This window comes from Pongo abelii, chromosome 3, assembly GCF_028885655.2.
Source record: "Pongo abelii isolate AG06213 chromosome 3, NHGRI_mPonAbe1-v2.0_pri, whole genome shotgun sequence".
NCBI lineage: Eukaryota > Metazoa > Chordata > Mammalia > Primates > Hominidae > Pongo > Pongo abelii.
In genome coordinates, this window is record NC_071988.2 from 88,594,249 (window position 1) to 88,617,262 (window position 23,014).

General features: G+C 35.3%; 1 long non-coding RNA gene across 2 annotated transcripts in view; it reads left to right on the forward strand.

Moving 5' to 3' along the window:
• The window catches only part of LOC129058800 (uncharacterized), a 47,412-nt gene extending 30,917 nt beyond the window's left edge, over positions 1-16,495 (forward strand). Inside the window, exons 5-7 of one of the 2 annotated variants that reach the window (XR_008524200.2) lie at positions 4,519-4,572; positions 4,881-4,916; positions 13,787-16,495. This is a non-coding gene — a long non-coding RNA (uncharacterized LOC129058800). Of the gene's footprint in view, positions 1-4,518; positions 4,573-4,873; positions 4,917-13,786 lie in introns of both variants that reach the window. The other variant, XR_008524199.2, reaches the window with a different exon arrangement.
• The last annotated feature ends 6,519 nt before the right edge of the window (positions 16,496-23,014 follow it).

Consider the following 23,014-nt stretch of genomic DNA (forward strand, 5'->3'; position numbering starts at 1 on the left):
CCATTTTTCTTTACTGACACTAAAAGCTTCTTAGTGCAAGGGTTTTCTCTCCTTAAATCAACTGAAGATACTATAGTTGATCTTGGTCCAGAAATATCTCCTTGAGAGTGAGGCGGAATGATAAACTTTTATCAACCCAGGGAAAAGACAATGTCTGTAAATTCTTCTAGATGAACTTACTTCTTCCAAATATCCTTTGTCTGTCACCACCCTAATTCCATTTTCCTTTTTATTCCACTGAGTTGCTAAATTTTGTCAAGAATGTGACAATTTAGGCAAGCTTGTTTGTCAAATGTTTAAATCCATCTTTTGCCCCAAATAAAACAACTCTGCATCCTTCCCATGGCTATCTACACAATATTCTTTATCATCAGTCTCACCCTATTTTGAAAGTTTGAGGATTTTATGAGTTTTCTTAGAAACCAAATGAAGTACCATACATGAGAATGTGTGTCAACATTAAGTAGATTTGGAGCATTTCATAATATTTCTCTAGTTCCACTTAGACCAAAGATGATAGTCTGTATCAGCTACTGCCTTTTTTTCTTCCTGTAGTCCTCACAAATCATTTTTAATTTTATTTACATTTGTTCTTTACATACAAGCTCATCTCCTCTTAAGTACCTGAACAAAGTATCACAATACCTCTCCTCCATTATTTAGAACCAGATAATATCCCAGGGCTGGAATCCAGTGGTCATGACTATTGTTTTCATTTGCTATTTCAATATGCACCTCTGTATTCACTTACTACCAAAAAGATTTCACAGGCCCCATTCCAAGAGGAAGTCACAGACATAGACATAAGCCTCCAGTTCAAGTCATTTCTATCTTTAATCCGAATCAAAGAAATTGTATTTGGAATGAAGGCTGTTGCCTAATTCTTCATAGAATTTTATCCATCTCCTCTTCTATGCTCTCACTCACCCTCGTTCCCCAGAGATGAAATCATATTAACTCTTGATATTTATTAACCCAAATATTTTCTGTGGACTTACTGATCTCCTATTTGGGAGTAAATTCTACCCAATTCCCTGTGGTCTAAAATGTATAATCATGACATCAGTAGAAGGATAAAAGTTTAAATAACCTGTCTGACAAGAAAAGTCCACATAAAACTTTACACAATCTGCTGTTAACATAGTAATAGCACACATCTCTAAATTCAGACTAAGATACTTTCCACAGCCTAGCTACTCATACCACAAATTTCACACAAAAGTCAGCAAAACGTGCATTGGCCTATGTGATTTAGACATATTACTCAATTCTATCAAATCAAATGACCTGAGTTATAAAATCTAAAGGTCTTTAAGCCCTTGCCCATAAGACTGTGCTTCATAAATGTACTCAACACCCTTCCTATTATAGTTTAGTATTTTGTATTAAAACAAACCTTTGATGATAAATTGCAAACTGTGAGCGGGTTATACTGTAACAAATCCTACTTCCTAAAGCCTGCTGTAGGCAGTCTGCTTTGGGTAGTCATACTGATTAGACCCACTACCCTCCAACTTAATCCTGGATTTTTCAGGAAACAATCCACTCATAAACTTGAATATTTCAGCAGCAACCACTCCTGGAACTGCAATTCTGAGAGCCTGACTGCCTCTCTGTAACCAGCCTACAATGCTGAAAGGCCTTTTTCTCCCCTCTCCTTCATCTCCTGAAACTATTGCTTTAGGAAATGGGTCCTCCTTGTTGCTTAGACAGTCTGTACATCTATAACATAAGGTCTAGTCTCAATGGAGTAGTAATACTTTAATGCTCAGAATAATTTTAAACAACTCTATTTTTCTCTCTTTTAATTGAAACAAAGATAATTTTCAAAATCTTAAGAAGTGATCTTTGTTGGAAAATATGTACTTCAGTTCACAAGCCCCACATCTTGCCTTATGTTTCTATAGACCTTACTTTCTCATAGTTCTTTCAAATTCCAAATATATTTCCAAAATTTTATTCCAATATGCATTTTATTTTTTCACACTGCTTTCACATTAATACATAAATTGATCTTAATGTTCAGACAATTTGAAATAACTTCTCATTGATAAAAGATTTTTTCTAATCCAGAAAAAAATCTAAATGATTTTGCAATATGAATTTATTGAGGGATAAACTTAAGATTCTAGAACTTCAGTTTAGAACTTTGAGGTATATTAATTTATCTGGATAATAATAATAGTACTTGTAGTTAATCTATAGAGAACACTTTCTGTGCCTGGTATAATATATAAATTATGTTTAATTCCCAAAATAATCAAGTTTTATAGGTATAAATACTACTCTGATCTCATAGGTGAGAAAATGAAAGCATCCAGTGTGTGGGTAAGGTCACACAAAGAGTTCGTAGGCCTATACACAAATCCCAGAGACCAGGCTCAATTTCCACTCTAACTTGCTTCCTGAATGACCGTCTGTTTCTTCCTAATTTCTATGTGATTATGACACTCAAAAGAAATTCACTTAAAATCTGGGCAACAGAGCTAGGCTGTGACCCCCACCTCACCCTGCAGAACATGAAGAATGCAATAAATATTAAGGTCAAGTTTTATATTCTAAATATACAAATTAGTTTAACCATTTTTCCTCCCAGTTTCTTATACTAATTGAAAGTATGTTTACCAGTGCATTAAGACCACCCTTTGCTGATTTTACCTTTCCTACTAACATTAAACAGCCAAAACATGAATTGTTTCTTTAGCAATATATTCAAGGTGTTTAGTCCAAATAACACTCAGTGTGATGCATTTCCCTGAGACCTTTAAAATAAAGTGAAATTTTGGAAATCCCTTTAAGTTTATGCATCTTCCTCAGTATGTCATTCGAATTGATACTTGATTATGATCTGAAGTATCTCAGAGTGCCCAGGGACAATTAGCAGGGCTAAAGGACCAAAATCCAGGTAGATTTTTCAGCTCACCAGAGGTTTTACTATGGGACTCTACTTTATCCTGTTCATGCTCACTAAAGAATAACATTCCAGACAGCTTGTATATTTTCAGAGAAGCAGGTGCTAAAGCCTTCTTAGAGGGTGCAATCAGACTGGCAAATGTATCTACTCTAATTTGACCGATTTTTCAGCAGGCATTCACTGATTTCTGGGCATAGTTGGACAGCTCCCTTTACAGAAGGAAATTCTACTCCAAGGCACTCACCTAGACATATACCAATTTTTTTTAACCTATTGAAAATTCCTGAATTTTTCCAGTGCTTCATGCAATCACTTCAAACTGTTAGGATTGAAATATTTTGACTCTTTTTCTTCACTTAAGTTCCAAAATTTGGGCAGACTTTTGAGATAATTTACATTGCGGCAGACTATTTACAGAACTCTGGAATAATAATGATGATTGTGATAACAATAATTTTTATATTTGTTGAGGATATTAATTTTAAGAATGTATTAAGATATTGGAAAAAATAGCCAGTCAAGATTTACTTGAATTAATGTTAGCATAAAGATGATATGGACTTATTTTGGTCCCTTTATTCAACCACTCACCACCAATGTAATATCTGTCTTGGTCATAGGCATAACCTCTATGTAGCATAATGCCAAACCCAATAATAGTAGATATTCAATTAATATTGGGGATGCAAATGAAGAATGTGTATACTGCTAATGAAGCCACTACTCATGGGATCAAGCTAACATTTTTTAAAAATCTGTTGAAGTAAAGAGGACGTGAGCAGTGGGAAAGAGAAAATGTCTATTCTTTGTTATTTTCCATTGCTCTACTTCCAAAATAATGCAAATTGCCCACTGTCTTTTCTGGTCATGCTGTGTGTTTGGGGGAGGTGGGGCTGGGGTGCGGGGGCGGTGGGTGGGTTTGTGTGTGTGTACCTTTGGTCTGCTTAGTTTTACTACTTTCAAGCTTTAATTGACCTTACTCCCAACTAAGGAGACATATGTTCAAATCATTATTAGCTGTCTTCAATTATTTGCAAACATGAATGTAATATAGAAATCAATAATGAATTCACTCTTGGAAACAAGAAATTTCATGCTTGTCATATCTACTAGACATCTGGTTGGACTGTTGTAAGTCCATTGACTGGATTACCAGTTTTGCTGGACCGTGTAGTTTGACCAGAACAAACAGACTTACTAATTCCTACCTTCTCACTAAAAGTCATACTGATAACTGAAGGAAGAAGAAGCTTAATTCTAAATTCTAATTGTAATAATGATGAAAATATAAACTCTAATGGATTTGGATAGGAAGAACATAGCATTATACTCTAGGGAATCTCTGATTTGGCAACAATTAAAGTCTTAAGACTTTAAGTATTTTGAGTTCCAGATGTCCATACCTAATTAACACAAATCGAAGGCAGAGGTAGTTGTGTTACAAATGATGTGACATAACTTTCAAACCTGACAAAGTGCATTGAAAACAGATTAAAGCAGGCTCTTAGCTCATACTGGCATGAAATAAGACCATCCTATATGGCACAGAGGTGGTGCAGGTATTTACATGTGTCATTAAATTGAGTTTTGTTGTTTCTCATTAGGAGAAATTACTGAAAACTGATGAGAATGCTTTTTGGAGAAGAATACACCCTCAGGTATATCATTTTCTGTTACAAAATAATTAAATAGATGTCTATTGCATGTCTTTTAGTTTGGTAATCTGGGAAATGGAATTGTTTCAGTTCTGCTTGAGATACCCATGGAATAGCATTCATTGAGTTACTGAAATGGTAATACTTTCAATCGTTGCCTTTTTTCTTCTATTGAAAATACTTTAATGCTATGTTACTGGAGTTCAGTATGATAGTTAAAATGGAGAGGCATAGTTAAATAATAGATTGTTCTGAAAAGTTACGCTTTCTGACAGTATTTTTTCCTATGACTTGTTTCTTTGAGCTCTTAGAAATGGCTGATGGCAGTTCTTTACTGGAGTGTTTTGGTAAGTGGTCATTGACTTTTGACAGTCTGTGGTAATTCAAACAGCAAAGGGACATTTTATAATCCATAAGAATGCATTTGCTGTATTATTTTACAGGAGGAGTATTTTATAGAATGAGGAGGCAGTTTACCTCCCGTTAGTCATCTGTGTGTTTCTTCATTTTCCATATTGTACCCAATCTGCAGTTCTTACTAGGACAAAGCATCCTTTTAAATTAACAAGAAACAAAGATCAAATAAAAAGTGCTGAATCAGACCCATTAACACCATATTAATTATGCAGTGAATACACAGTACTATTTACAGTGGACCTTTCTAAGACCAAACAATGACGTTAAAAACTCAGTTTATTCCAGGAGTAGGCAAGCCTCCATAAATTTTCTATTTATCTTTAAATGCAAATGCTTATTCATTGCATAACATTGAAAGACATGGTTACTCCTATTTAGTCCTCCACAAACATCATTAGATATTTAGATGACCAATGATTTTTAATTGTGTCAATAAAGTCAGTGGACTGCTTGGCTCTGCAGAGACATAAGAATTCAAATACTTTAAGTAGACTAGATGGAAGAAAAACATATAGAGGGTAGAGTGTGAAGAGCTGTGAGCTAGGGAGAAGAGCTTGATAATTATTATTAAAATTATCTAAATCTGAAAAGAAAATCTAGGTCTCTCTAAACATTCTTAATTCTTAGTGCTTGCAATGCCTCAGGTACCTTGAAATAGTTACCCATATGCCTGCTTATGTATTTCCGTTTTGTGTTTGTGTTTGTATGCGTGTTTGCCTAAGTGTAGTTTCTCCTGGTAGCAGCGTGTGTTTGGTGTACGTGTGCATATGTATGAGTACGAATTAATTACATATCGAAAACATGTGCATTAACGGCATCTGCAGTCCTCCCTCGCTGCTTCAGTCAGTCGGGATGTTTAGCACCGTCACTTGGTGTTAGGATCACTCGGAAGACCTGCCTGTCGGACGCCTGATTGTGGTTCCCGGGGTGCCGGAGCTCCAGGAGCCTGTACCATCTCTATCTGAAGGGGAGGAGAGAAGGAAAGGAGAAGGCATCTGAGCGAGGGTGTTCTCCTTACGGCAGCCGGGTAGGGGGCAGCCAGGTTTGGAGCAGGGTTCTAGGATTACACAGCAAATCCCCAACTTCAGCACCGCGGACAGCATCACCTCCCGCCCCGGGAGAGGCGCGCGCCTCCTTGCTCCGCCCCCGCCCCAGCTGATGGACCACGACCGGTCGGCTCAGTCTCCCTTTTGCTTTCAAACGAGGCCAGGGCAGGGCAGAAGGGTTTTGACAGCCAGAAGGGTACGGTAAGGAGGAGGAAGAGGAGGAGGAGGCGGCGGAGGAGGAGGAGCCGAGGAGGGGACCGAGAAGGGAAGAGAAGGGAGGGCTTCCCTCCGCCTCGCTCGCCGCCCGGGCTCACAGGCGCTGGCGGCGGCGTCTCCTGCTCTCCGCGGCTGTTGCTGCTGCTCGCGCTCCGCCGCCCGGGAAATGCTTCCCCGCGCCGCGCAGCGCTGAGGCCGTGCGTGCGCCCCGGCTGCGCTGCGCGCTCCCCACATGCACAAGCTCTCCATGTGAGCTGACGGGCGACTGGAAACCCCCCGAGTCACGCTGCCCGGCGGTGGAGGGAGCGTTCGCCCGCAGTGGCAACAGCTGCACCACCGTCTCCGTCGCTCTGCCTTCCTCTTCTGCAGCCTCCGCTCTTCTGATTACCTCCCTCCCCCGTCCTTTGGTGATTTTTTTTTTTTTTCAAGAAGGAGAGGGCGGGGTAGGTGTCCGTCCCCTCCCCTCTTCCCCCTCCTTTGCCTTCTTGGTTTGAATTTCCTCCCCCGGCATTGCACTGGCACACAGTGCAAGAGGCAATACTCGCACGGAGGGAGAACGAAGGCTGACTCGCCTGCCGCTCCAAGCCCAGAAGAACTGGAGCCTGGAGGGGGGTGAGGGGAGAAGAGGAAGCGGGAGGGGCTTGGCTTCCTCGCGTATTTGAGGACAGCCCATCTCCCTTCAAGAACCCTACGGAGAGACGGACTGCATCTCCGCAGCGAGCTCTTGGAGCGCCGCCGGCCAGGAGGCGAAGGATGCGGGCGGCTCCGCGCGCCGGCTGCGGGGCAGCGCTCCTGCTGTGGACTGTCAGCAGCTGCCTCTGCAGAGCCTGGACGGCTCCCTCTATGTCCCGTAAGTAGCCGTCTCCTCGCTCTGCTCTGGAGCAGTTTCAGTGCGGCATTGATGTTTGGCACCAGGGTGTCAACCCCGAAGCGCATCGCAGTGCTCGCACCCTGATGTGTTTGTGTCTCCGCTGTCACACACTTGCAGCCACTGCAGTAGACAAACTCGAAACCTAGCGTTTTTGTTTTGGAAGACACAGGGTTGTGACGCTGGTGATGTTTCTGGAAAGTTGTTCCTGGTCTTCGTGATCGGTTGGCAAGAGCTTGGCTAGAGAGACTGGTGTAGATGGCAGCTTCTTAGGAGTTGTTTGTGCAGGGAGAGTTAACTGCATTTGGCTTAGGTAGGTCAGTGAATGAAAAGTGAAGACCATGGCAAAACGAAGTTTCTTATTTTTATTTATGGTTATAACTTAATGAGCACGGGGTTGAGGTTAACAAGAGGAGCATGTTTTAAACAGTTTGGGCACCTACAGGGTCTCTTTAACCTCTCCCGTTCTCTTAAAAAGTTAATGCCCCTTTAGTACTTGCTTATTAAAATGGAAGGCAGCGAAATTGTAACTGAAATTGCTTTAATTCTTTGATACTTTGATATGGATATGACTGATGCAGTACGGGACTTGGGACACTCAGTGCAAAGCGTCGTTAATGTAGTAATAAACAGATTCTTAATAGGGTTTTCAGGAAAATAATTCTATTCAATATGTGTATCTCTGCATTTTAATCAACTGTGTGTGTGTTTGTGTGTGTGTGTGTGTGTGTGTGTGTGTGTGTTTAAGACTGCCCGTGTTTTCATGAGGTTTAGAAAGAAATGGAAGATTCTGGCCCATTTTCTGCATTCCTTTAGAAGTGCATACTGTGCATGTAGAGAGGAAATGCATGATTGTTCCTTTGGTTCAGAAAGAGTTAAAACACTAGAAAGACTGCCTATAGGAATCTTAGGATAATATTCATAAGCGCATACTAGTTTCTGAGAATGAGTAAGTTGGTAAAGAATTATCATGGAGATTTCAGAGTTTAAAAGGAAGATTTTTTTTGTCCATTTAGGAAAAGAAAAGTTTAATATTTTCCAGAAATCGTCATATGCGAAGTAGTCTTCTCTTTGTTTATAAGATTTTGGGATGTATTAATGCATCTTTGTTAATAATGTTCTTATTGTAGTGGTAACTATCAACAAGAATAGCATTGAAAAAGGACATTATAAGTTGTAATAAGGAATCTACTATATAATATCCGGTTATGAGCCAGTATTACTGTTTTGACATATCTTCCTAAGTACAGTATTAGCTTTTCTTTTCTCACAATGTATAAAGATAAGGAGATAAACGAACTGGCAATCTAAGTTTGTAATGAACTTGAAAACATTGTATAGCATTTTTTATAACACAAATTAAATCACAAAGAGTTAAATATTGTTAATATTTATGTCAATTTTATAAATTTAAACAAATTGTGGGGATACAATGCTTGCTGTTGATATTTACACAAATATGTAACTCTATCATTGGGAAACTAGTTTGATGAAATTTCTGTTTCCATTTCAAGGTCTGGTTATATAGAATTTCCTGCCACTTTTCCTGGAAAATAAACTCCTTATATGTTAAATTTATTATATTCACTGATTGAAGGTCCTCATATCCAGGGTTTTTCCTGGGTTCCGTGTTCCGTCGTTCTGTATACTTTAATTCTGATGGGTCCATCTGAAACATCTGCCATGCATAGCAAATGGAACACTGGCAGCCATTGGGTTAATGCATTTTAAGATTAAAAAGTTGTTATTTCATAAATATTTTCCGAGTTTTTAACTTTTTAATTAGAATTTGAAGACAGAGAACACAGAAACAATTACTTTTAAGATGGTTAATAGTTACGGCCATTAAGATTTTTTACTAACTTGGCTTTCATTCTCTATTGTTTAAAAATGCGTAATGGCTTAATTAAGGTGGCTTTTTATTTCGTTTGAATTTAAACTGTGTGACCAAAATGCAAAGTTGCCCTATATGCTGGAAATGAATTAAATAATACGGATGCTACAGAACTTTATTGATTAGAATGAGCTTCATGGATTCAGTACTTTAAATATCAACTGTACTTTACATTAGTGAACATTTTTATTTACATTATATGTAGCTCTGAAGGAAAGTATGATAGTTATATTCTTAATATAAAACATTCAAAGGAGAAAAAGATGGAAACTACATGAATCTAAGATAATGAGCAACTCAACCAGGAGAGGTCATCACAAGACAAAAAGTAGCGTGAAAATCTAAAACTATCATTTTTCTTTGGTACACATTTTTAAAATGTGACGAGTATGCTAAAACTTTCTGTTCCTAAATACCTTTTTAATATGAGGGACAGAAGATGTTTATTTCACAACAACTGCATTTCAAATATGTATTTGCTTATGACTTATTTCTTTTTCTCTGTTGACATACATATAAAAACTGTTAATACTATGTGTTGTACAAGCAGACTAGAATAAACTTGAAAACAAAGCTCATCACTATGGTTATGTAAAAATATAATCTGATTTCTTTGCAGATAGTGAAAATGAACTGCTGCTGAGCTGATGTAACTAATCGTGTATCTTCCCTTCCTGTAGATGTAGATACACGGGACACACGTGGGAAGTTTAAAGAAAATATTTTACTCTTAGGGAGTTGCATTTATTTGAACATATTATAAAGACCTTGATGGTGCAGTTCTAAATGATGAGGAGTTTAAGCTAGTGTCTAATAAATTCACTTTTTAGAGTTAACTGAATTTTCACTTAAATAAATGATCTCTCATAAAGGCCAATTTACATCATTTAGTAGAACTATTAACCTATAATTTCATTGACCATCACATTTGGGAAATGTGTTTTGAATTGATTCAAATATTCTCTAACAAATATGATTTTATACGTGTATATATACACACACATTAATATATATGTGTATAAATATATATGTATTTGTTCATATATGTTTTATAAAAACATTTGAATACATGTTATAAAGTACATAGATACATATTTAATATAGCACATATATTAAGTATTATATGTAAAAATGTGTATATTTATATATTTTCTAAAACACCATTCAAGGAATTTAAGTTGTTTACAAGTTTATAGAAAGGTCTTTTCCAGTGCAATTATTTTAAGTAACTAATGCAACAGTATTAAGCAATAGTATATTAGTCTATTTTCTCTTCCTCAATTCATATACTTCTCCCAAAATGGTATATTTTAAATATAAAATATGTAAATGCATATTAAAACAAATACTGCTGGTTTATAGAGACCTTGAACGTAGTAATGAACTTGTCTTAATGAAAACAATTTAAACTTAAAAGGAGCTTTAGGCAAGCAAAATTCATTGGTTGATAAAGCATAGCACATTATTTGCTTAATGCAAACTAATAATTATTAACTAATTGGAGAAAAATATATAATCTCGATTTTATTATAGCATGGATATTCAGGAATTAAGAATCATTGTTCAAATTTTACTCTTTACCATCAATATATGGCAAAATTAGGTAAAAAAATTAATCCAAAAATTTAATTTAGGTCTTATTAACCTTTATGCAGTTATAAACCTACAACATATCATTTTAGATGATATCAAAGTTGTTTGGTGCACATCATATTTTAAATCTTACAGTTATGTGCCCCATAATGACATTTCAGTTCAATGATGGACCACGTGTATGTTGGTGTTTCCATAAAATTATAATGGAGCTGTCATATATAGGTGTGCCATTTTTCATCTTGTATATTATATTTTTACTGTATCTTTTCCATGTTTAGGTATGATGAGATGCACAAAGAGGCATTGTGTTATAATTGCCTATAGTATTCAGTATAATAACGTGCAGTACAGGTTTGTAGCCCAGAAGCAACAACCCATACCATGCAGTCTATGCTATGTGTGTAGTAGGCTACACTATCTAGGTTTGTGAGTGTGTACTCTATGACGTTGGCACAAAGACAAAATTGCCTAAGGATACATTTCTGAAAATATATCCTTATTGTTAAGAAATGCATGATGATATATGTTTTTTGTCTATTTTAAGTGGCAAAACCTTTCAAGTTCTATAATTTCTTTGAGATTTAATTCACTGTTCCTTATTAGTAAATTCTTCTAGACAAAAACTTACTCAAATCTCTTAAAGTTTACATAAAGCTTCTTGTCTTGTTAATCTTTTTTATGATTGAAAGAAAATAAATGTGACATGTCTACACTTGTCATCTCTTTTTAAGAAGTAGATTTTTGTATTTGTTGTAAATGGTATACAGAATAAGGAGAGAGTCTAGGCTCAGAAATTCTTCATTCAAATGTGCTTTTCTTTAAAATATTAAACATACGGAGATCCAACTTGTACACGTTGTCTGTTTAGTGATTGATGTCAGTGGGATGAAGAAATAAAACATGTACTGTAAAGATTTTCCCATCTCTAGTCCTGATTTGTGAAGTGCTTTACTTTATCATTTTTTACTACTTGCAAAGTTATAAAACAGCGTATATAGTAATTTTAAGCCTCAAAACCAGTGTTGTGTGAAATAAAATAAAATTTTATATTTATGTCTATATCAGTATCTGAAACTGGCTGTTACCTGTTTCTAGAGAGATACATATTTTAAGATAAGTAGTTATCAGAAACATAAGGTATATTTCTACAACCAATATTGGACTGCTGAAATAAATTATATGCTTATTTTTGCCATTTTAATAAGTAAGAATAATGACGCAATCATTTATATACAGCTGTTAATTTTCAAATGAAAGCCTTGAAAAGAATACTTGTAACAGAGTGATTCACTAAAACACTGGATTTTCCCATCTCCTGGGCTCTATAGAACCTATATGTTTTAGTTGTGAGCAGATAACAATGTTGGAATGTGGAGGTGCTTCCTCTTTCTCCATCCTAACAGTTCGTTTTATGGGAAGAAAAGTCCGTCTATCACACTCTTAGAGTCTATGTCTACAGTTCATTCATTCCTTCCTATGTTAGGTAGAGTTACTTATCTGTTTGGTGACTATGGGAAAAGGACCTAGATGTGCTTAGCTCAGCCCCTCCTTTCTCCTTTCAGGCTGCCTGCAGAAAGAATAGATTCTGTTGAACAATACATAAAAGTAGGCTTTGCCGCTGCACTAATAGTGATAGCACGAAGAGCCTTATGGTGTTCGGTTCTTCCTATGGCTTGAGACTCTGTTTAATTTTAGAAATAAGGTTAATGAATCCCACTGTATCACACATTTAAGCCTTATTCTTTTGTATCAGCAATACTTATATAAAGAATGTTATTTCCTCTCTGTGAGTTATTTTCTAATCTAGAACTCAGAGAAGGGACTGAGATTTACTGTACTCAGTAAAACCACAAATATATTGAAATTGCCAATAATAAGGTTGATATTAAACTAAATGAACATGAAATAATTTCTGCATAGTTTAGAAACCAGTAAAGAATAAGACTTGGTTTTTCCATTGATATTGAGTTGAAGATTTGGTGTTACTCTGGTTAAGACTTCCAAACTCTCCATTCATTCATTCATTCATATTCCTACCCAGTGCTATTAGTGGTATTATTTTACAGAGATGCTTAGAATACCATTTCTTTATCTGTGGTAAATAACATTGCCATTTAAAATACAGCCTATTTACAAACTTTAGCCAGTACACATCCAATTTTATCCTGTCCATGTAACTATTTAGTAAATTATATATGCCTTTAGTTGGCTGTTACATCATGATCCTTCTGTAAAATCATGAAGGTTAAATGTTCTAAGCCAATTATTCTTTCCAACAAAGCATTTGCACTTAGAAAACAAAGTTGATTCTTTCTTCAATTGTAAGTTTTGAAAAATATCTTCTTAAACTCTTCTTTAGTTCACTTTGGAGGTAGCTATTCATAATAACAGCTTGAAGTAACTGATTTTTTATGACACTGCAGATTTGAAAGCCTCCCCTGATAGTAGGAAATCTAGATATAAAGATGTGATTGTTGGCTCTGAATTTGCTTGCTGAAGATCACATATTTTGGGTATACTGTAAAAATGTTGAAAAAATAAAGAGGAGCTCCTGGGGGCCGTATTCTGTATTTACCTTGTGATTTAGATTTGCTTGAAATACTCTCATAAACATAAATAGTGATATATGCTTTAATGTTTTTACGTTTAGGAAAGAGGTGAAATTAGATTTTGAGAATACTTTTACCAGGAAAAATTCCCCAAACATATATAAGTTTTTCCTTACCTTTTCTAGTACATTCACAACCTTCTTCATCTGCACTGGGATGGTGATCTGGAAATGTGAATCATAGAAAATGGCAGGCAATAGAAGTGTGACCTGCATACGCACTGTCAAAGTTACTAAACCTGTGTTGTCTGGGACATCTAAGATGGAATCAAGTTACATAAAGTTTAGTTAAATTCAGGAAGGATTTGTTCACCTCTGTGCATTAGATGTCATATTGAAATAGTATGTGAAAAGGAAAATCTTGCCTGGACTCATAATTTTTATTTACTGTTATAATGTCATCTATGCTGTTCAATTATAGTATTATTTGAAAGGAATACATGAAAAAAAATAGGCACAGTTTGTATTGTTAAAAAACAGTCTGTTAAGTGGTGAAATACCATGATATGCCAAATAAAATAATACCTCTAAGAAAATTCTCTTAAAATTAAAGGTGCTTCTATTTTTAACAGCAAAGGCTTGAAATCAACCCAAATGCCCATCAGTGATAGACTGGACAAATAAAATGTGACAAGTACACACCATGGAATACTATGCAGCCATGAAAAAGGATGAGTTCATTTCTTTGCATGGACATGGATGAAGCTGGAAACCATCATTGTCAGCAAACTAACACAGGAACACAAAACCAAACGTTGCATGTTCTCACTCATAAGTGGGAGTTGAATAATGAGAACACATCGGCACAGGGAGGGGAACATCACACACCTGGGCCTGTTGAGGGGTGGAGGGCTAGGGGAGGGATAGCATTAGGATAAATACCTAATGTAGATAACGGGTTGATGGGTGCAGCAAACCACCATGGCACATGTATGCGTGTGTAACAAACCTTCATGTTCTGCACATGTATCCCAGAACTTAAAGTAAAATTTAAAAAAAAAGGTGCTTATTGTCACTTCTATATCATAGACTGAAGTAGTTATTTTGAACTAACAGAAAACCCATGTGGATTAAATTTTATCACTGTTAACTCATTTTTCTAAGCAGTCACCTCTTAATGGGAACCAAATTATTAAGTAACATTATAAGTACAGACTGTCTATATATATATATGTCTTTTTCAGACATTGGTCAAAAATTTATAAACAGAACTACATGAAAAAATTTCAGCCTAATTATGTCACATAGTGAAATTATAGCATATTTTATGGGTCTTATTTTTAAAAATTTATAAAGTACATGTTAAATAATGGCCTATGATGCATTAAATTACTTAATTGCTAATAAATTCTAAGTTAAAATGTAAATTGTTACGTAGCATATTTGAAACATTTTTTGGTTCAAATAAAAATATGTCTGGACTATAAAATATGACTATCAGATTTTTAGATTATGAAACTATTATGCTAGCTTAGTGTTTTTAATGCCAACCAACTGAAGAAAACATGATTCAGGTGTTTTTTTCTATGTATTCATAGCAACAATAACACAAGGAGTTCGATGCTGCCATCAATACTAATGTTACTAATTCTCATGGTATTTTACTCAGTGGATTTGAATATGGCCATAGAATCTTTCTCCACAGAATATGCCAGACAGCCACGTATAATCCCATGAGATTTGGTATTTAATATAAAACTTTATTTTTTACTCAAGTTATATATATTGCCACCACCAGCAGTTTTTCAGCTAATAAAGTATACTTATGATTTAAGTCACTTGGTTAATGTCCTCATACCTAAAGAATATGTTAAAACGAATGCTTAACTTACAGTAGAAGAGATTTTCAATGGCAGTGATGAAATTTCCAAAAATGAAATTTCATCATGCCTCATGCACTTCTGTAGTATATGTAAGTTTTATTTATATATCTTAACATAAGCATTTAAGTTATTATGTTATGACTAGTTAAAAGGAAATAGTAGCATAGTTAATTGTGTTTTTGTATGTTCACAGTACAGAATTAAGAATAACTATTTTGGCCAGGCGCGGTGGCTCACGCCTGTAATCCCAGCACTTTGGGAGGCTGAGGCAGGCAGATCACGAGGTCAGGAGATCGAGACCATCCTGGCTAACACGGTGAAACCCCATCTCTACTAAAAATACAAAAAATTAGCCGGGCGTTGTGGTGGGCACCTGTAGTCCCAGCTACTTGGAAGGCTGAGGCAGGAGAGTGGTGTGAACCCAGGAGGCGGAGCTTGCAGTGAGCCAAGATCGCGCCACTGCACTCCAGCCTGGGTGACAGAGTGAGACTCTGTCTCCAAAAAAAAAAAAAAAAAAAAAACTATTTTATTGTGTCAGTTGACAAAAATAGTACTGTGTCAGAGATAAAAATGTGCCATGGTGGGGTGTTAACATTGCTTCTGCCATTAAGAACATAAACAAAAACAACCTTATTCCAATATTCTAGATACTGAGGGGGTTATTTTTGTGGAATTGATTCCAAAGACAGGGATGCTTGATCAAAGAAGATGTTTAGTTTTTGGCTAATAAATGTTGCCTGATTGAGTTCCACAAATTCTGCAAAAATTTACATTTTCAGCATCAATCAATGAGTGTCCTTTTCTAGAACTCCAGGCAGCAGTACATATTATACTTATAAAACGTTCTGCTTGTATTACATAAATAGCTAATATTTGTTGTGTTGACTTCTTATTAAATCTTTCTTCCCAGCCTTTCAAATCAGGCACTACTCTTTATGTGTACTAGGTCACTTATTTCTTATAATAATGCTTCAGTTTGCAAATGAAAAAATCAGAGACACATGGAGAAGTGACTTCCCTGGGCCACCAGCTTGGCCTATTTCCGGATCCAGTGCTCTTCACCGTGGCATAGCTGGCTGAGAGTGAAGTGCTGTCTCTGTGTTCAGGTTCTCTAACTAAGAAGTTTCAGCTTGCATCTAGGCAACATTTTAAGGCTTGATTGCTTGTATATAAAGGAAAAAGCCTATTGGCATAATGTTTCTATCTTTTTGTTTACTTATTCCTTGATGACACTGTGATATGTTCTGGAGACTTAAAAATTACATTGGTAAAAAATAAAGAAATATATTTGAAATAAAGAGAGGAATGCAGCTCTTTCAATGGTAGCACATTAAATCTTAATATATATGTCATTTGTGTTCTTCTTCACAATAAGGTACTTTCGCAATGTAGTTCTATCATTTGAGTACTATTGAAATACATGTAATAGTCATGTAGTGAAAACATTTATTTGAAGATATGTAAAATATTTCTGAAAATGCTTTGTCAGGTATACATAAAAGCTGTTTTTAAATCAGTTGTCAGGAAATGTTGAAGTCTGTGTCGAAAACTGTAAATATGATTGCTATTACTAAAGTTAAAAGATGATAATTGTTTAATGTATAAGCACAGTTTTGAGTATTCATTTCATACAATAGCTAATCCATAAAGCTTTTCTTGAGAGTGCTGTTGAGAAAATAACTTTTTCTTTTGCTTTCATGGCAGTGGGAAAATATTTGTCTTTAAAATATTTGCCAGTCCTAATGCTGAAATATTTCTTGTATCCATCCCCTGCTCTCCATTCCTATCACAGCTTCTATAGTTAAGATTTTCAGCATTTCCCTCCAGGCATTAATTTAGTAGCCTCCTGGTATGTCTCCCGGATTCTAATCTTTCCCCCTCTAGCTTATCATCTATATCTATGCCAGAAATACTTTCCCAAAACACAAATCTTGTTATAGTACTGCATTTGTCTAGTTCTTCCCTGTCTCTTAAATTTAGTCTTCTCCTAACCCAACATTTGCACCCTATAATCTAACCGACCATACTGAGATCTTTCCAGTTTCTCTAACACAACATGCTGTTTCGAATCATATTTCTCTTACACCTTCTGACATTTTGTCCCCTCCTTTCATTTTTCCTGTTTTATCTATGCTGATTTAGAGGAAACTCATTTATGGTCCAAGCCTCAGAATCTTGGAGCAGATTGATGTATCAACACCTCCCTGTGGCAATTTGCTCTAATCACAGGTGAAATACTAAGACGCGGCAGGCAAATTCTTTGGTTTCTGGACTTATAAGGAACACAGTGATCACAAATAATGAAAACCACCTCCAATTATCTAATATTAAAGTGATAAATTACCCCATAGTATCAACAACAGAAGGAAGGTGAGAAATATATTTTCAAAGAATAAACCACAAATATTTTCCTCATTTTATAAGTAAATGTGTATCTATCATAAGGGAAATTTGAAACCATGCTGTGAAAGCTTACAACTTCTGCAACCCTTTTTCTACCGGATTTTATTTTAAAAGATTTTCTGTGCTTTTCTTAAGCCACATGGCTGATCACGTGCCTTTAAACCCAAGCCTGACTGTCCTTTCCACAAGCTATTATCTTAAGAATTATTTGTTATCTGCATGCAAATTAAAGACATGTGTCAACAAAAGAATCATTGCATCTAACAAGTACTTTAAATAGAGTACTTAAGATGTCACCAAATCTTCTAAATGATAGCTGTAGCTTCCGAAAATCTTGATAATTACATATATTTAGTGTGTAATAATCCAGCAGATGAGTTGATATTGTTGAAGTTGTTATGAAATGTCAATGAATTTCATTTCCATTTTTAATATGACAAAAATATAATTTTATAAGTATAAAAATAAGTACTTCTATTCTATTTGTTTATATTTTAAACTCTCTCTTCATCCTTACCTTTGCAACTTAGTACACACTTCTGAACCATTTCAAAGTTGGCCAGTCTAGCGAAGCCTGTTTCAAATTTTATATTCTTCACAATGATCCCTGCAGTGATGCCTACTAAAAACACATTACCCTCTTTTCTATTAGTCCATAATCTGCATGAGTAGAGCCTGTACTTTTTCCCTTAGGCTGATAGGTATTAGGGAATGGTTGTATTAAAGGAACTAGACTTTAGTAAACATGTTTCATCATACTAGGTACTGTACTGGTTGCATTATACCATTACATGAAATTAGCCCAAATACCTCTGTGCTGTAATATTCAAAGTATAAGGATGCTCAAACATTTTAAAGCTCACTGGTTCCATTTTTATACAGTTCTTACTTTTGTCAAGTTCTTCCCTTACATTGACACAGATTTACACTCCCATAAATTCCAGCCAGTAGTTCTAGTTGGGCTTCTCAGATAATAAAAGCTTAATATTTACCCAATATTCTACGCCGTAAAATACTTGAAGACAAATATAGAATCTAATTAAATATAATTTAATACTTAGTCGCTACTACTTTTATAGATAGCCAACTGATAACTTGAAGACAAACACATTCCTTAAGATAAAACACTGTGATTTATATATTTACTTATGTCCTCCAAATTACCCAAATATTTCTAGGTACGCAACGAGTGTTAAATAAATACAATTGAAAATGGAATTGAAATGGGTTAGCTCTGTATACAAATTGTTCCTTAAAGTGCATATAGCTAGGTTATAGCAACAAATATACATTTATTTGTTGTGTTTTGATAGCTAAAAACATCGTACTAAGAAGTATTATGATTGTAATATAATGTTAGTTGCAAACAAGTGTGTTTGTAAGTAATCTTGGTATTACAGAAAAAAAAACTGCCTTAAAACTGACATATCTGTATGAGTCAAAACCAAAAATGAAACAGAAATATTCAAAGGGACTGTTGTTTAATAGGACAACTACAGTTATTTTAAAAGATAGTTTATACTTACTTGCTCAGTGTGAAATAAAACATTTTTAAATTTTAATTTATTATCTACTCTTTGCCCAAAGTATATCAGAAAAATATTACTGCAATTTGAGTAGTCTTCATATTGTGAGAAAATGGGTAATTATTATATGCAATAATCTGAGGCATTTTCGTTTTACAGACCGTATAATCACCCCACATATCAATTTTTGGAATTTAAAATGTGTTGTTGGCAAAATTAGAATCATGTATCTACTTTCAAAGAGAGATTTCAGCATATTGCAAGTAAAAATGACATTGTTTCTTTTATCAAATTGGCATCAATAGGGCCTTTTTTTCAAAAAAAGCTTTTAGATCTGCTATTTGTTCATTTATATGTGTATAATTACAGTATTTAGAGGATCTCGCATACTGTGTTTGTTTCCACATATGGATTTTCAAATGACAAAGTCTCAAGTGGTGGCGCTAAAGACAAACCATGCTAGCTACTCAAGCATTTCCTTTCTGGAGTTGTACTGTGTCAACCACTCCCTAAGAAATGGGTAAAGAGGGACTACTCAGAAACATGCATTGAGCATCAGCATGTTTTTGAAAGATTAATCATCTAGGCCTGGAACTGAAAGTATCTTCCAGTTATTTTCTTTATTATCCACTTTATCAACTTCCACATAACACATTCAGTTTTCTACATTTTAATTTAAAAATTGCCATTTAATTCTATGCTTCTATGAAGTCACATATCCTACTTATGCTTTCTTAATTTCAAAATTATTTGCACTGTCCATTTTATAGTATTTTATCTTAATAATTTACCTTCAAGTTCTCTTTTATTGAATATGTATGACAACATAGAAATTAAAATTATTGAATCATTCCAATTAGTCCACAGGTAAGGTCATCAGTGAGTGATTAAGGAAACTCTTTCTATTATAACATTTTAGCTAAAACCTAAAGAAAAAGCCAAGCAAACAGCAGGAAAAGACTGTTCCAAGAAAAAGAGGACAACCTCACAATTCCAACATTGGCCATGTTTGGAAGTCACTTTGATGAGGAGATATTTAGTGGTTTTGGAATTAGTCTTCTGTTAAACATGTAATGAAAAGAAAATTTTGAAAGAGTAAATTATCCCGCTTAATTGTCTATCAGCAAATAGAAAAGAAATTTTCACTGGTTAGAAATATAGGCAGTTGGGCCAGGTGCAGTGGCTCACACCTGTAATCTCAGCACTTTGGGAGACCAAGGCGGGCGGATTGCCTGAGGCCAGGAGTTTGAGACCAGCCTGGCCCACATAGTGATACCCCATCTCTACTAAAATTACAATTAGCAGGGCATGGTGGTGTGTGTCTGTAGTCCCAGCTAGTTGGGAGGTTGAGGCAGGAGAATCGCTTGAGCCCAGCAGGCAGAGGTTGCAGTGAGCCGAGATCACGCCACTGCGCTCCAGCCTGGGTGACAGTGTGAAACTCCATCTCCAAAAAAAAAAAAAACAAAGAAATATGGGCAGTAAGCATTTATTATCTTTAATAAGACAGAATAATATATGTTTTACCAGTTTTATTAAACATCAGCATTACAAAAGCTGTATGTTCCACAGATGCGCTTGACTGCCAAACTGTGTATCTCAGGGGTCCCCAACCCCAGGGGGTTCATGTTAGGAACTGGGCCGCACAGCAAGAGGTGAGCAGTGGCCTGGGGAGCTAAGCTTCATCTGTATTTCCAGCTGCTCCCCATCGCTACCATTACCGTCTTAGCTCCACCTCCTGTCAGATCAGCAGCAGCATTAAATTCTCATAGAGTGTGAACTCTATTTTGCTGTTCATGCTAGGCTGTGTGCTCCTTAGGAGAATCTAATGCCAGATGATCTGTCACTGCATTCCATCACACCGGATGGGCTCATCTAGTTGCAGGGAAACAAACTCAGGACTCCCACTGATTCTACTTTATAATAAGTTGTATAATTATTTCTTTATGTATTACGATGTAGTAATAATAGAAATAAAGTGCACAATAAATGTAATGCACTTGAATCATCCTGAAAACATCCCCTCACCCCCTCCCAACACCCAACCCTCATCTGTGGAAAATTGTCTTCCATAAAACCAGTCCCTGGTGCTAAAAAGGACTGGGACTCTTGGGCTATCTAGAATGAAAAGCATATGCATTGCTATACATGGAATGCACTGCACAGATTTAGGTATGGGGAGGGATAATTGTGGGGAGTTATAAGTTTGTTCTTTAAATTGTATTTTGAAGTCTATTCAGTCTTAAAAGGATTTTGCAAAATTGTATCTGTTTCTGTTTGGCCTCCTTTTTTTTTATAGGTGTCTGATTATATAAACCAAAAACATTTGAAATCTACTTTAATTCAGCTTAAAATGTAAGATTTGATTAGACCAACTTCATCAAAGCAAGCAAAAATTGGAATACTATTATGCGTTTTATAAATGTATGCATGTATTTATTGATCCATCATTGATGAGTTTAAAATATTAGGTAACTTCTCTATGGCAGGGTGCCCAACTCTCTTCATTATCTGTGGCAAGTTGTCTCCGCCGTCAAAGCTAATCTCCATGTATGTAAGAAATAAACAGTCCTTTACTATGAATGGGTATCCTATCCTACAAGCTCCTACAATAGAGATCACTGCAATCTAATGTTCTGTAGCATTGCTGAAAGTAATTTTTATAGTAATTACTTGCTGAAATGTGTTGACATTGATTTGGTAGAAGTACTAATGGTGTTTGAAAATAGTCTACATATTCTTTGGGGAAAGTATTTTGCAGTGGTTATCAGCACACAGGCATTTGTCTCCGAAAAGCTGGGGTTTGGTTGGCTGTGTTACTGAGTGACCTTGGACAAATTATCTGAACTTTTGAGACCCAGATTTCTAACATGCAAAATTGCAAAATAAAGGCACTTTATCAAAGGCTTGCCATAGGATTAAATACAGAATGTGCAGACACAGGCACACGATGGTAATCAGTTTTAGTGATTTTTACTTTTCGTTATTTTAAAATACATTAAATATTTATTATGCAGTTACTATGGGTATAATACTAGAATACAGTCTATAAATAATCTTGCAAAATAATTTGTAATTGCCTCTTACATTTACTTCAGAATTTATTTGGGAAGCTAGAAATTACAGTTAAGCAGAATTAGCAAAGATTAGACCAGTGTATTTTCTAATATCCACATAATAACTCATGTAAATGGCCAAAAAGTGAGACAAAAATATCATTCAAATACATTAAGATATGCTTAATTAAAGGAAGGATGGCATATAAAATCTATGTTAATTGAATTTTTATATTTTCATATTATATGCAACAATATATGATGTTGCTATATTCTGCCAAATGACATGCTAGTTAACATCACTTAATAAAAAGTATACTGAAATATTATAAAACATGATAAAAATTATTAAATAATGCAAAATATCTACTTAGTAGAGATTATTTTACAGTGTAATAGCTATTCAGTTACCTTACTCATGAATGTTTCTGAAAAGTGACATTTGCAAATTGGAGAGCTTTGTGAGCAGGAAGAACATATCCAAATGCATAAACATTTTTACCCTAACTTGTTGGGTAAATCTCTCAAATTCAAAAAAAGCAAATCTGGACCAATATTTCTTTATAAACTTCAGTTATATTTGAGAATTTAAAAAGTTAACAAACTTCAGTTAAATATTTATACTACTATTTAAAAATATATTAACAGTCACTATTGTTATTTTAAATGAAATATACCCACAGTGAACAAATGTAGTTTGTAATTGTCTCTGGATTTTCTAATAAATGCTTAAAATTTTAGAACTCGAGTATACCATTGTTCCCTGTTTATCAATGCATCACACTCTCATATTAACTATTTGCCAAGATTATAATTAATAATTTAATACAAGTAATTTACAACAGGCTGATGATGAGTAATTTTTATTTTATAATACAGCAGCTGTTTAGTATATTTTATAATCCATTAAAAATGTGATAGAACATAATGTAAAATATATTTTTCCATATAAAGAAAATGTTAGAAATGGGCTGGTAGTCTTGAATATTCCACTA